Source organism: Budorcas taxicolor, chromosome 7 (assembly GCF_023091745.1).
Source record: "Budorcas taxicolor isolate Tak-1 chromosome 7, Takin1.1, whole genome shotgun sequence".
Classification (NCBI taxonomy): Eukaryota; Metazoa; Chordata; class Mammalia; order Artiodactyla; family Bovidae; genus Budorcas; species Budorcas taxicolor.
Window position 1 is genome coordinate 27339157 of NC_068916.1, and position 13529 is coordinate 27352685.

General features: G+C 42.6%; 1 protein-coding gene across 1 annotated transcript in view; it reads right to left on the reverse strand.

The window, feature by feature from the left end:
- Positions 1–8101: 8101 nt before the first annotated feature.
- GRAMD2B (GRAM domain containing 2B) overlaps positions 8102–13529 on the reverse strand; it is an 84342-nt gene continuing 78914 nt past the window's right edge. Inside the window, exon 16 of the mRNA XM_052642760.1 lies at positions 8102–8206. The gene's annotated coding sequence lies outside the window, so the exon portion shown is untranslated. The remainder of the gene's footprint in view (positions 8207–13529) is intronic.

Below are 13529 nucleotides of genomic sequence, written 5' to 3' on the forward strand. Positions count from 1 at the left end.
TTTATTGTGCCCATCTTGGCATGAAATGTTCCCTTGGTATCTCTAATTTTCTTGAAGAGCTCTGTAGTACTTTTTCCCATTCTATTATTTTCCTCTATTTCTTTGCATTGTTTACTTAAGAAGGCTTTCTTATCTCTCCTTGTTATTCTCTGAAACTCTGCATTCAGTTGGGTATATTTTTCCCTTTCTTCTTTGCCTTTCACTTCTCTTCTTTTCTCAGCTATTTGTAGGGCCTCCTCAGACAACCATTTTACCTTTTTGCATTTCCTTTTCTTGGGGATGGTCTTGATTACTGCCTCCTGTACAATGTCATGAACCCCTGTCCATAGTTCTTCATGTACTCTGTCTATCAGATCTAATCCCTTGAATATATTTGTCACTTCCACTGTATAATCAAGGGGTTTGATTTAGGTCATGCCTGCATTTTCTAGTGGTTTTCCCTTCTTTTTTTCAATTTAAGTCTGAATTTTGCAATAAGGAGTATTTTGCAAGCTGGATTTAGAAAGGGCAGAGGAACCAAAGATCAAATTGCCAACATCTGTTGGATCATCGAAAAAGCAAGAGAATTCTAGAAAAACATCTACTTCTGCTTTATTGAGTAGGCCAAAGCCTTTGACTGCGTGGATCACAACAAACTGTGGAAAATTCTTAAAGAGATGGGAATAGCAGACCACCTTACCTGCCTCCTGAGAAATCTGTATGCAGGTCAAATAGGAACAGTTAGAACTGGACGTGGAACAACAGACTGGTTCCAAATCAGGAAAGGAGTTCATTAAGACTGTATATTGTCACCCTGCTTATTTAACTTACATGCAGAGTACATCATGTGAAATGCTGGGCTGGATGAAGCACAAGCTGGAATCAAGATTGCTGGGAGAAATCTCAATAACCTCAGATATGCAGGTGACACCACTCTTAAGGCAGAAAGCGAAGAACTAAAGAACCTCTTGTTGAAAGTGAAAGAGGAGAGTGAAAATGTTGGCTTAAAACTCAACATTCAGAAAACCAAGATCGTGGCTTCCGACCCCATCACTTCATGGCAAATAAATGGGGAAACAATGGAAACGGTGAGAGACTTTATTTTGGGGGGGCTCCAAAATCACTGCAGATGGTGAATGCAGGTATAAAATGAAAAGACGCTTGCTTCTTGGAAGAAAAGTTATGACCAACCTAGACAGCATATTAAAAAGCAGAGACATTACTTTGCCAACCAAGGTCTGTTTAGTCAAAGCTATGGTTTTTCCAGTAGTCATGTATGGATGTGAAAGTTGGACTATTAAGAAGCCTGAGCGCTAAAGAATTGATGCTTTTGAACTACGGTTTTGGAGAAGACTCTTGAGAGTTCCTTGGACTGCAAGGAGATCCAACCAGTCCATCCTAAAGGAAATCAGTCCTGAATATTCATTGAAAGGACCGATGCTGAAGCTGAAACCCCAAAACTTTGACCACCTGATGTGAAGAACTGATTCATTTAAAAAGACCCAGATGCTTGGAAAGATTGAGGGCAGGTGGGAGGAGAAGGGGATGACAGAGGATGAGATGGTTGGATGGCATCACTGACTCAATGGACATGAGTTTGAGTAAGCTCCCACAGTTGGTGATCGACAGGGAAGCCTGGTGTGCTGCAGTCCATGGGGTCACAAAGCGTCAGACACGACTGAGTGACTGAAATGAACTGAACTGAACTGAGTGCTGCCCCTGCGTGGGCTGTATGGGCCCATCTGCTGTGGTGTGGCTGACTACTGTTGACCCACGGGTAGGTAGGGCTGGGCCCTGGTCTGTTGGCTGCCAGGCCCTGCCTCATACATAAGCTGCTGGTCTGCTGTTGGGTAGGGTAAGGTCATGGCTTTGCTGGCTGCACATCCCAGGGAACCCTGGGGCTGGGGCTGGCCTATTGGTGGACAGGGCTGGGTTCAGAGGTAAGGGGGCTATGCAGTCTAGGGTTTTCAGGACTGGTTCTGACCCAGTTGGTGGGCAGGTAAGCCCTGACGGTAACCGGTTGGAGAGAGGACTCCAAAATGGCACTTTGCAGGACCAGTGTCCTTGTGGTAGAACAAGCTTCTCAAATGGCTGCTCTTAGTATTTATGTCCCAAGGGGAATCCCATTTGCCTCCTGCCACTCTGGGAGGCTCAGAAGGGGTCTGATCAGGCTCCTTTCAGATTACTGCCTCTGTGTTAGGTCTCTGAGCATAGGAGATATTCATGTGAGCCCTTAAGAGTGGAGCTCAATTCCTACAACCCTCTGACTCTCCCAAAACATCTGGCCTTCAAAGCCAGATGATCTGGGGACTTATCTTCCTATTGCAGGACTCTGAGCTGGGGGGCCCAAGGTAGGGCTCAAACCCTCTTTTGAGAAAATCTCTGCAATTGGGATTACCCTCCTGTTTGTGGGTTGCCTGGCTAGGGATGTGGACCTTGACTGTACCTCATCTCTACCCTTCCTGCCCGTCTCATTGTGGTTCCCTCCTTATGTCTTTGGTTGCACAGAATCTTTTCTGCTGGTCTTCAGGTTGTTTTCACCAGAAGTTGCTCTGTAAATAGTTGTAATTTTACTGTCCACATGGGAGGAAGTGAACCTAGGGTCTTCCCATTCTGCTATCTTCATCTGAAGCTAGCAAACTTTTAACTTTCATTTAGGCTCCATGCAGAAATGGAAGAGTCTAGTTCTGATTGGAGCCAGGCATGTTCTTTCCTTCCCTGACTAAACCCTTCTTCTAGAGACTACAACTTGACATAGGTGGATTCCCACTCAATTTAATTATCTGTCCCTCAAATGGAGAAATGAATCAATTGCTCAGAAAGGTTTACAGTTGCTTCTTAGGCCAAATTCATCTCATTTTTGGATACTGGTTTTCATATTATTTGTTCTTTGAAACTAATATTGAAAGTACAAGGGAAAAGATCAGGAGTCTTAAGGAAGCTCAGTCCCCTCAAAAAGCCCATAGACTGTGTTATTTTTTTATATATATAAAACTCTATTTTTAAATAAAGTGTTAAATAAATCCATTTGGGCAGTAAGATCATAAGTCGCAAGCCTACAAAACAGACTTGCCTTAAGTTGAATTTCACGTTCACATTAAAGAAAACAGTGTTGGAGGAAAGCATCAATATCATATACTATTCATTGTTCATACGGAAGGATGTAAAAATCCACTCGAAAACCTCTCTTAAGGATTCCTAAGAGTTAAACAACAATGACAACAAAGGATGTGTATGGTGACCCAGAGCTTATTTGCTTCTTTTATTAAGATTGCTAGTCAGATTCTGCTCATGGGGAGGAATTTGAGCCCAGATGGAGACTGAGACTGTGTTTATTCCCCCTGTTTTTTATCAACAAAATTAATCACTTTTATTTAAAAGAAACATTACAAATAAATATGCAAAATTAAATTTCATGATTAAATACACAAAAAGTAACATGAAATCCACATGCAAACTTAGTTGGTTACATGACAGTAAAAGAACTGGCAAAACTGAGAACTTACTGCTGCAGGTTTTAAATGTTTGCAACCTAAAATCAAAACCATAGAATTAAGTTTTTTAAGGGAATTTAAGAAAATTAAATATACCTTAAGTAGTACTAAGAAAATAGAGCTCACGCCTATTTTAGTTACCAAAGGTAACTAAATTTTGGGGGAGATGCAAGTGGAAATCACCCAGTATTTCATTTCTAGTATCTCTTTCTCCTTGTTATTTAGTTTTCTTTACTCCAGGATGGCTTCAGGATTTACACAGCATTGTATTCTGTTCAGCAGCCACTCGGCTTTGATTGTGCAATCAGTACTCTGCCTTCATTTTCCTTCTGACAGTAAACTCTACCTCTCTGGAGTAACTGTGTGGCAAACAAATTGGGTCACATATGCTTGTCTGCAAAGCCAACAGCGTATCACAATCCTCCATGCAACGTTATACAGATCAAGCGTGTCAGAGCCCCAGCATTATCATGTAGCTGTTGTCCTTATTTCTTTGTTGAGCAAGAAATGGTTTAATTTCCCCATGGGCAGCTTTAACCCTTGAATGGAAATTTGCCACAGTCTTGAAAATGAGGAAGTGTGCCGTGGAAGAGGTGCAGCTGGCTCATTCACCGCTCTTCTCTCCTGAGGTAGCCAGCAGAGCCATGCAAAGCCAAGCAATCTGGAAAATTTTTTCATACTTCCCTGACAGCTGACCATCTCGGCTTGACTGCCCAACTAGGCATCCACTTAATAAGCAGCGTTTTAACAAGTCCAGTGTTGGTGGCGAGGCAGACCGGAAACTGATTATCTCTGTTGTTTGAAAGGGCGACCCTAAGGGCTAGAGTCCTTGTTTAATCTATTGTAAAACAGCACATTCAGATGTTAATCTTTAAATAGGGAATGAATATTGATTGTCATGAAGTTTTGTTCTAGATTCAACCACACAAAGTTCCCTTCACCAGGGGTGTTCCATCTGAGTGCCTAACCCGGCAACAACCTTTGATATAACGTTATTCCTCTGTGGACCAGCCATCAACTTGGTGGCAAGACTGTTGCTTGGGACCTCTTCCAGGGTGGAGGGGAAAGATTTCTCTTTGGAACAGATACGTGTTCTCGATATGGATCTGCCTTCCTTGTCCGTGTTTCTGCCTTACTCACCATCATGGTGACTTCACTGCATGCCACATTGCTTCTGATCAAGAACTCATTTCACGATACAGAATTTCAGCAGAGGGCTAGTGCCCACAGAATCCACTGGTTTTTTCTTTTTCTTTTTTTTTGCCACACACTCCATCACTCAGAAGCTGCTGGCTTAATAAGATAGAGCATGGCCTCGTAAAGGGCCTGTTAGGCTACTGGTGAGAAGAGACACCCTGAAAGCATAGGGTTCTATCTTCCAGGATGAAGAAAGAAACCAACATATGCGTGCCTCTCCTATAGGCACAGGCCCGAGAGTCAAGGTTGGAGTTAAGTGTATCTCCTTTCAATATTTTTCAAAACGAGTTAATTTTTTAAATTTTTTTTGCTGCACTGAGGCTCCATTGCTGTGTGTGGACACTCTAGCTGCAGTGAGCTGTGGCTACTCCTTGGTGTAGTGCTCAGGCTCCTCACTGCAGTGGCCTCTGTTCTTGAGGAGCACAGGCTCCAGGGCACATGGGCTCAGTGGTTGCCTGGCTTAGTTGCCATGCAGCATGTGGTTCCCGGACTAGGGGCTGAACCCATGTCCCCTGCACTCGCAGGCAGATTCCTAATCACTGGACCCCCAGGGGAGTCTTCCTTTCACTATTACTATTTAATAATAATCTACTTGTGGGGATTCTTGCCCCCCAACCCTGCAATTTTGAACTCTCCTGGTTTGGAGCAGACAAATGTTTGTCCTAATGGACAAATGTTTTTTATTGAATTGGAAGCTAAGACTGCCAAATATCTATTTTGGTTTGTTCATGCCATTGAGCCAATACACAACCACCACCACTACCAACAAAAGGTGGTGGGGAGAAGAAGAGAGAGAGAGAAAGGCTCTGGGAATTCAGACCCTTCAGGAATAAAGATTTGAGTCACCTTGCCAGGTAAAGAATTCTGATCAGCTGAGGTTCTTTCTGAGGTCAAAGAAAAGATGTAAAGGGTAGTGGAAGATGGAAGAAGATTATAAATTTGTTTTTTGTGATTAGTTACAAAAATGAAGGCTATTGCAGCTATGTGTATTATCTTGTTTCCTGTATGTGTGTGTTTGTATGGTTTGTATTAATATTTGTTTATAATAACAGTTTTTTCTTTTTCCTACCCCTTAATATTCTACACTGTTTTGTTGGAAGCTAACTTTACAATTTAGTCACTAGAGAGCAGAATATTCAGATGGCACTTGGACCAAATTTGAGGGATAATGAAAAATACTTTTATTTATTTTAAATTAAAACTCTTTGGGGAGATTTGAATTCTTTATTTTTCTCATCCTTGGTCCAGTAACATACAGAAATGTCTCCTGGGGTTACGAGACTTGGGGATAGGGGCAGATACCAGGGAGAGAGAAGGAGGTGGCTGGCGGTGCTAGAGCCCTGGGGAAGGAGCCACTCCTTCCTGGGGGCGGGGGTGGGGGGGTGGGGGGTGGAGTTGGGACAGGTGCAGGTGTGGGATTGCCTCCGCTGCTTCAGGAAGCTGGCTGCCTTCTTCACACCCTGCCTGAGACCAGAGGATGGGGCACTGGGATCTCCCTGAATCAGCGTGTGCATGCCATGCTGGTAACCCGGCAGAGCTGCAGGCTTGCCTTCTCCTTCTGCAGCCCTGGGTGAGAAGCTCTGAAGCTTAGCTCAGATCAGCAGGGGTGGGCCTTTCCTTCTTTTCCTCTCCCTGACCTCCTGTTTCCCAAGACCCCGATTTAGCCTGTATGACTCTGTCCACATTGATGCCAACTCACTGATGCGGGCAGGCGTGAGGCCTGCATCTTCTTCCTTGGAAAAGCGGTCCAAGAGGGCAAGTTCAGCCTCACTGAGGGGGCCTCGGCAGGGGCAGCGGATGCCTCCTCGATGCTCCCACAGTTAAAGGTGGGCAGAGCTGGATAGTGAGGGTGTGGGGTGGAACTTTCAACACCTCAAGGCCCCTCCTCTTCTGCAGCCCTCTTTGAGAGTTGCTGGTGCAACCAGGACTCAACAAGGACCAGAGCCCAGGCTCATCAAGGGGATGGTGTGGGGATCAGAGAAGGTGGCAGGATGCACAGGTCCCTGGACACTTCAGAGGACTGTCACCTCCCCACCCCAGAAGAACTCATTGAGTTGGGAGCTGTCACTGAGCACAGACACGTGCACTGTGGAGCATATCGAGTTCTTAGCCCATTTCTGAGGCACCTCAACCACTCAGGCTTTGAACCACCAAACGCCCGTGCATGGGGCGGGGCAGGGCTGGGAGGGGGAAGTGAGGAACTCATGGAGGACGGGGAGGAGGTTGGGCGGAGGAGGTAGTCTGGTCTCCAAGTAGCTTGTGGAAGGTGCTGGATCACAGAAGTGGATACAACCAGCGTCAGGACTTTGCATCTCATCATTTTCAGGTAAGGATGAGACTGCCTTCCTTTGCATGAAGTAGAGTTGCATCGTGTTAGAGACAAAGTTGTGTTTCTTATGTGAGAGTTCAAGTGTCTATAGAAGGGATGTGTATGGATGCTGCATAGCCCAAGGGGTGCCTCATAGCCATTATTAAGGGATTCTTTCTTAGCTTAAGGCCCTTCCTTCGCACTCTGCTTTGTGCTGCTAAAGTTGCAACTTCTCAAACCATATTTCTGTTTTGCCAGCTGCTCCCTGTTAGATTCTGCTAACATAGGTCTCTAGGGAGAGCCTGTGAGGCTGGACAGGAAGAAGGGATTGTGCCTCGTTCCGGTTTCTTAACTTCTTCCTGTTACAGTGCTGCTGCTGCTGCTAAGTCACTTCAGTCGTGTCCGACTCTGTGCGACCCCATAGACAGCAGCCCACCAGGCTCCCCCGTCCCTGGGATTCTCCAGGCAAGAACACTGGAGTGGGTTGCCATTTCCTTCTCCAATGCATGAAAGTGAAAAGTGAAAGTGAAGTCGCTCAGTCGTGTCCGACTCATGGCAACCCCATGGACTGCAGCCTACCAGGCTCATGTTGTCTTATTCTCGTGGCTTTGGCTTGGCACTGGCAATTTGTTCTGGAGCAGCAGGTGGATCCGGTTTGCAGTTTATCCAGCATTTGCAGAACCAGCCTCATTATGCCCCCTCTGACACATTACTGCCCCCTGATGTGCCCCTTCTGCAGAAGGCTGAATTTCAGCTCCACCGGGCCTGTCCCCAGCTTCTAAGCTCAGATAGTTTCAGCCACCTGACTCTTGTTCCCTCCAAACCTGGGTTTGCTATTTCCACGCTGTCTTTGTGTTCTGATTTTCTTTACTGTCACTGTTACTGAACCAAACTTGGGTCCACTTGCCTGCTGCAGTAAAGTCAGTCTACTGATGAACCAGGTCATGATGAAGGAAAGTGCAGCTTTTATTGCACCAAGCAAGCAGTCCAGGCAACTAATACTTAAAAGGCCCAAATTCCCTAAAGCCTTTCAGGGAAAGGATTTTAAAGACGGTGAAGGAGGCGGTCGTGAGGTGTGTGATCAGCTCACGGACATTCTTTTGATTGGCTGGTGGTGAGGTAATTGAGAGTCAACAGCATCAACCTTCTGGTTCCAACGGGTTGGGATTCTACTGTGCTTGTGGGCAGCATACAGTTAACTTCTTCCACTTGGTGCTGGTTTCAGGATCTGCAAAACAGCTCAGAGGACATGACTCAGAATTTTATCTGTAGCCCTTGAGGAGGAACAAAAGGTCCTTGACTTTGTTTAATGGCTTAACTTTTATTTCATCTTGCTTGACTGTTTTCCCTTTCTTCTGCATTTTCTCAGTTCTCCAATTAAATTTACTCTTTGGAACTCAGGGAATGCCTACGAGGTTAAGGTTTTTCTACAGACAAGAGACAGGCAGAGGACATGGGGAGGTTGGAGTTTGTTCTGAGAAGGCTTCATAGGACCCTGCTCGGTTACATCATCAAGTTAACAATTCTTTTGAAGTATAATGGATTTACAATGTGTTAATTTCTGTTGTACAGCAAAGTGGTTGTTATACATGTATATAATTCTTTTTTTAAAATATTCTCTTCCATTATGGTTTATCATAGAACACTGAATATAACTCTCTGTGCTATACAGTAGCATGTTGGTTTTTATCCATTCCATACATAATAGCTTGCATCCACTAACCCCAACCTCCCACTCCATCCCTCCCCCTACCTCCTCCCTCTTGGCAACCGCTAGGCTCTTCTCTATATCTGTAATTCTGTTTTTGTTTCACAGATAGGTTCATTGTGTATCATATTTTGTGATATTGTGATATCGTGTGGTATTTGTCTTTCTTTTTCTGACTTCACTTAGTATGATACTCTTTTTTTTTTCTAAGTATGATACTCTTTAGTTGCATCCTTGTTGCTGCAAGTGGCATTATCTCATTCTTTTTTATGGCTCAGTAGTAGTCCATTGTGTATATGCACCCCATCTTCTTTATCCATTCATCTGTTGATGGCCACCTCATGCGAAGAGCTGACTCATTGGAAAAGACTCTGATGCTGGGAGGGATTGGGGGCAGGAGGAGAAGGGGATGACCGAGGATGAGATGGCTGGATGGCATCACCGACTCGATGGACGTGAGTCTGAATGGACTCTGGGAGATGGTAATGGACAGGGAGGCCTGGCGTGCTGCGATTCATGGGGTCGCAAAGAGTCGGACACGACTGAGTGACTGAACTGAACTGAACTGTTGATGGACGTTTAGGTTGTTTCCATGTTTTGACTATGAACATAGGAGTGCATGTATCATTTTGAATTACAGTTTTGTCTGGATATATGCCTAGGAGTGGGACTGCTGGATTATATGGTAACTCTATTTTACAGGCACCTCCATGCTGTTTTCCATAGCTGTTGTACCAACTTACATTCCCAGCAACAGTGTTGAAGAGTTCCCTTTGCTCCACATCCTCTCTAGCATTTATTTGTAGAATTCTTAACGACGGCCATCCTGACTGGTGTGAGCTGGTACCTCACTGTAGCATTCATTTGCATTTCTCTAATACTCAGCAATACTGAACATCTTTTCATGTGCCTTCTGACCATTTTTATTTCTTTTTGGAGAAATGCCTATTTAGATCTTCTGCTCATTTTTGAATTGGGATGTTTGTTGTTGTTGTTGAGTTGTATAAGCTGTTTGTATATTTTGGAAATTAAGCCCTTGTCAGTCACATCATTTGCAAATATTTCCTCCTGTTCTGTGTTTTCATTTTGTTTATAGTTTCCCTTGCTGTGCAAAAGCTGGTAAGTTTGATTAGGTCCCATTTGCTTATTTTTTGTTTTTATTTCTATTGCCTTGGGAGACAACCTAAGAAAACATTGCCACAATTTACATCAGGACTGTTTTGCTTATGATCTCTTCTAGGAGTTTTATGGTATCGTGCTTATGTTCAAATCTTTAAGCCATTTTGAGTTTATTTTTGTATATGGTGTGGGGGTGTGTTCAAGTTAACAGTTCTTTCTACCTATTTCACAGTACTTGAGATCAAATTTCTCTGGTTTGGGAATTCTATTTCCACTCAAGACGGAGTAACATAGCTAGATTTGCTGTCTGTGTGTCCAAAGTTCAGCAACAACTGAAGTAAAATCAGTGACCCACTGAAGTGGTAATTAGTAGAAGTTGATTGTGCACACACCAAAAAGACAGCCCATGAACTGGGAGCACTCAAACCAAACATGGGATGAGGCTCATGCTACGAGGCTCAGGGGTATATTGTTATGGAGCAGCTTACATAGTGGAAAGACAGTAACTGTTTAATTTTCAGTTATTGGTTATCATATTAGGCTTTTCCTAACCGATAGGGAAAATTGGTCAGGATATATACCTCATATGAACCTTGGGAAACACTTCAAGTTTTGGTTATGATTTCCAGAAGCATGAAGAAGAAATGACCCAGGTCAACTGAGTCTTATAAAATAAACTACATTGAATTTCTCTTTTATGTCCAAACTGGTTTTGTCTGCTCAGGGAATTTTCAAAGAATCTCCATTTGATTTTGATTTTACCATCCCAATGAATGAAGAAAATCCAGAAAAAATGTATAAACAATGGTTTTCAAGATGCTGGAGATTGGGTACTGAAGGACAGTTAATTCTGAGAGAAGAGAAACAATGGAGGTGAGATTGCTCCAGCTGACTTCCTGGAGAGAATGTTCAGGCTGCAGGAAGGGAACCTAGGCAGAATGAGGGTTGCAGAAATGGAGGTAGGAGAAAAACCCAGGTGGCTAGAGTTGGCAGAGCAGAGCATTGGAAAGGAGAGAAGCTTTCTTTGAGAGACATAAAGAGAATGAAAAGACAAGCCAGTCTGGGAGAAAATATTTGCAAATCACATGGGTGATGAAGAACTTTTATCTAGAATATATAATGAACCCTCAAAACTTAAGTAAACATCCCAATTAAAAAAATGGATAGAAGACTTCTTATCAAAGAAGGTATACAAATAATGTCAAATGGCACATGAAAAAATACTCAGCATCAGTAATCACTAAGGAAGTGCAAATTAGAGCAACAGTGAAATACCATAACACAGTAGAAAGTCTAAAACTGCTATAGTAGAAAGTCTACGATTTCAAAGACTGATCATGCCAAATGCTGGTGAAGATGCACAGGGGCTGGCACTCACGCCTTGCTGATGCTGATGTTCAGCGGCACATTTGGGAGAAAGTTTGACACTTTCTTAACAAGTTAATCATATACCTGCCATATGACCCAGCCATTCCCTCCTAGGTGTTTCCCCAAAAGAAGTGAATGGGTATATCTACACAGAGGCTTTATAGAAATGTTCTTAGCAGCTTTATTTGTAATAAATAAAAGTTAGAAACAACCTGCATGTTTATCCACAGGCTGATGAGCAAACAATTTGTGTTATATATATATTTCATTATATGTATATTATATACATATATCTCAAAAATATATGTATTACCTACATATCTCAAAGAGAGGTGTATATATATGTATTTCATTATATGTATACATATACATATTCACACATGCAGTGAAATAGTATTAAGTAATAAGATATATATGCTATTTCACTTATACATACAGTGAAATACTATTAAATAATACAAGGAAATGAGTTACTGAAACATGCAAAAAGTAGATAAATCTTACAAGGATTACTTTGAATAAAAGAATCCAGACAAAAAAGTACAGACTCTAGGGTTCCACTTATATAAAATTCTAGAAAAGACAGTAATATATAGAGACAGAAAGCAGATCTGTGGTTGCCTGGGGAGGAGGCTGTGGAGAGGGGCATAGAGAGTGCTCCCAGAGAAGTTACTTGTGGGGGTGATAGATATGTTTCTTGATTCTGTGATGGTTTCACAGGTATATACTTAAAACATGTACTTTAAACATGTATAGTTTACTATATACATACATTATATCTCAATAAAGATGTTAAAAACTGGAAACACTATTTACAATAGCTAGGACATGGAAGCAACCTAGATGTCTATCGACAGATGAATGGATAAAGAAGCTGTGGTACATACACGCAATGGAATGCTATTCAGCCATAAAATGGAACACATTTGAGTCAGTTCTAAGGAGGTGGATGGACCTAGAGCCTTTTATACGAGTGAAGTAAGTCATAGGAAAACAAATATTGTATATTAGTACATACATGTGGAGTCTAGAAGGATGGTACTGATGAACCTGTTCGCAACGCAGCAGTAGAGATGCAGACAGAGAGAACAGACTTTCAGACAAGGGTGGAGAAGTGGGAGAGAGTGAGATGAACGGAGTAGCGTGGAGGCATCCACGCTAACATATGTAATCAACAGCCAATGAGGATTTGCTGTATGACTCAGGGAACTCAAACTGGGGCTCTGTAAGAACCTGGAGTGGTGGGAATGGGCGGGAGGTGGGAGGAAGGTTCAAGAGGGAGGGGACATATGTACACCTATGGTTAATTCATGTTGATGTATGACAGAAATCAAACCAATATTATAAAGCAATCATCAATCAATTAAAAATAAATATTAAAAAATTGAAGTACTGTTAGGATGCTGCTGGTTAGACAGAACTGCACAAACATTCCTTTGGCAGCCAGCAAAACTGTTATTCTCCTGCTTCTACTGCCTTGAAGGCATCTGGCTAAGGTCACTTTCATCCAGGGGCAAGCAATCCCTAGTGCTAGGTCCTGGGGAAGATTTCTGTGAGTCCCTACTGTGGCCCATGGATGTGCAGACAAAAAGGAAGAGTTCACAGTCATAATCTTTGTATGGAGAAAGGCTGAAGGGGCAATGGGATCATTGCCTGGCCAGGACCAAGAATGAGGGAGGGCAAGAGCCTATACTGCTTGGGTCCAGAGATTACTGGCTATTCACAATTCCACCACTGGAATAAAACAAGTATTCTCATTACTCTGTATTTCCTTCCAGGGATTTGTCCACAAAGCTGAATGTTTTTATGTAGAAGTTGCCATATAATTTTGCACTCAGCTGTTTTCACTGAACATTATAACAGCGAATATATCTTGGTGGCTTTTAAAAAAATTCTTTGAGGAAGAATTCTTCTCTGTTTTCTACAGGAGACAGAATTAAGACCTAGAACAGCCATATAGGAGATTAAAAACAGACACTGAAAAAGAATTTTGCCTTAGCAAGAGAAACTAAAACCAAAATTTTTTCTTTTTTAAAAATTGAGGTACAATTGACATATCCCATATATTAGTTTCAGGTATACGACACAGTGATTCGATACTTGTATATATTGCTAGATGATCACCACAATAAGTCTAGTTAACATCAGTCACCATACAGAGTTGATTTTTTTCTTGTGATGAGAATTTAAGATCTACTCTAGCAACTTATAATTATGCCATACAGTATTATTAACTATAGTCACCGTGCTGTATGTATATTACATCCCTATGACTTATATCGTAACTGAAAGTTTGTACCTTTTGATCCCCTTCACCCATTTCAACCACCACTTCCACCCCACCGACTCTGGCAAC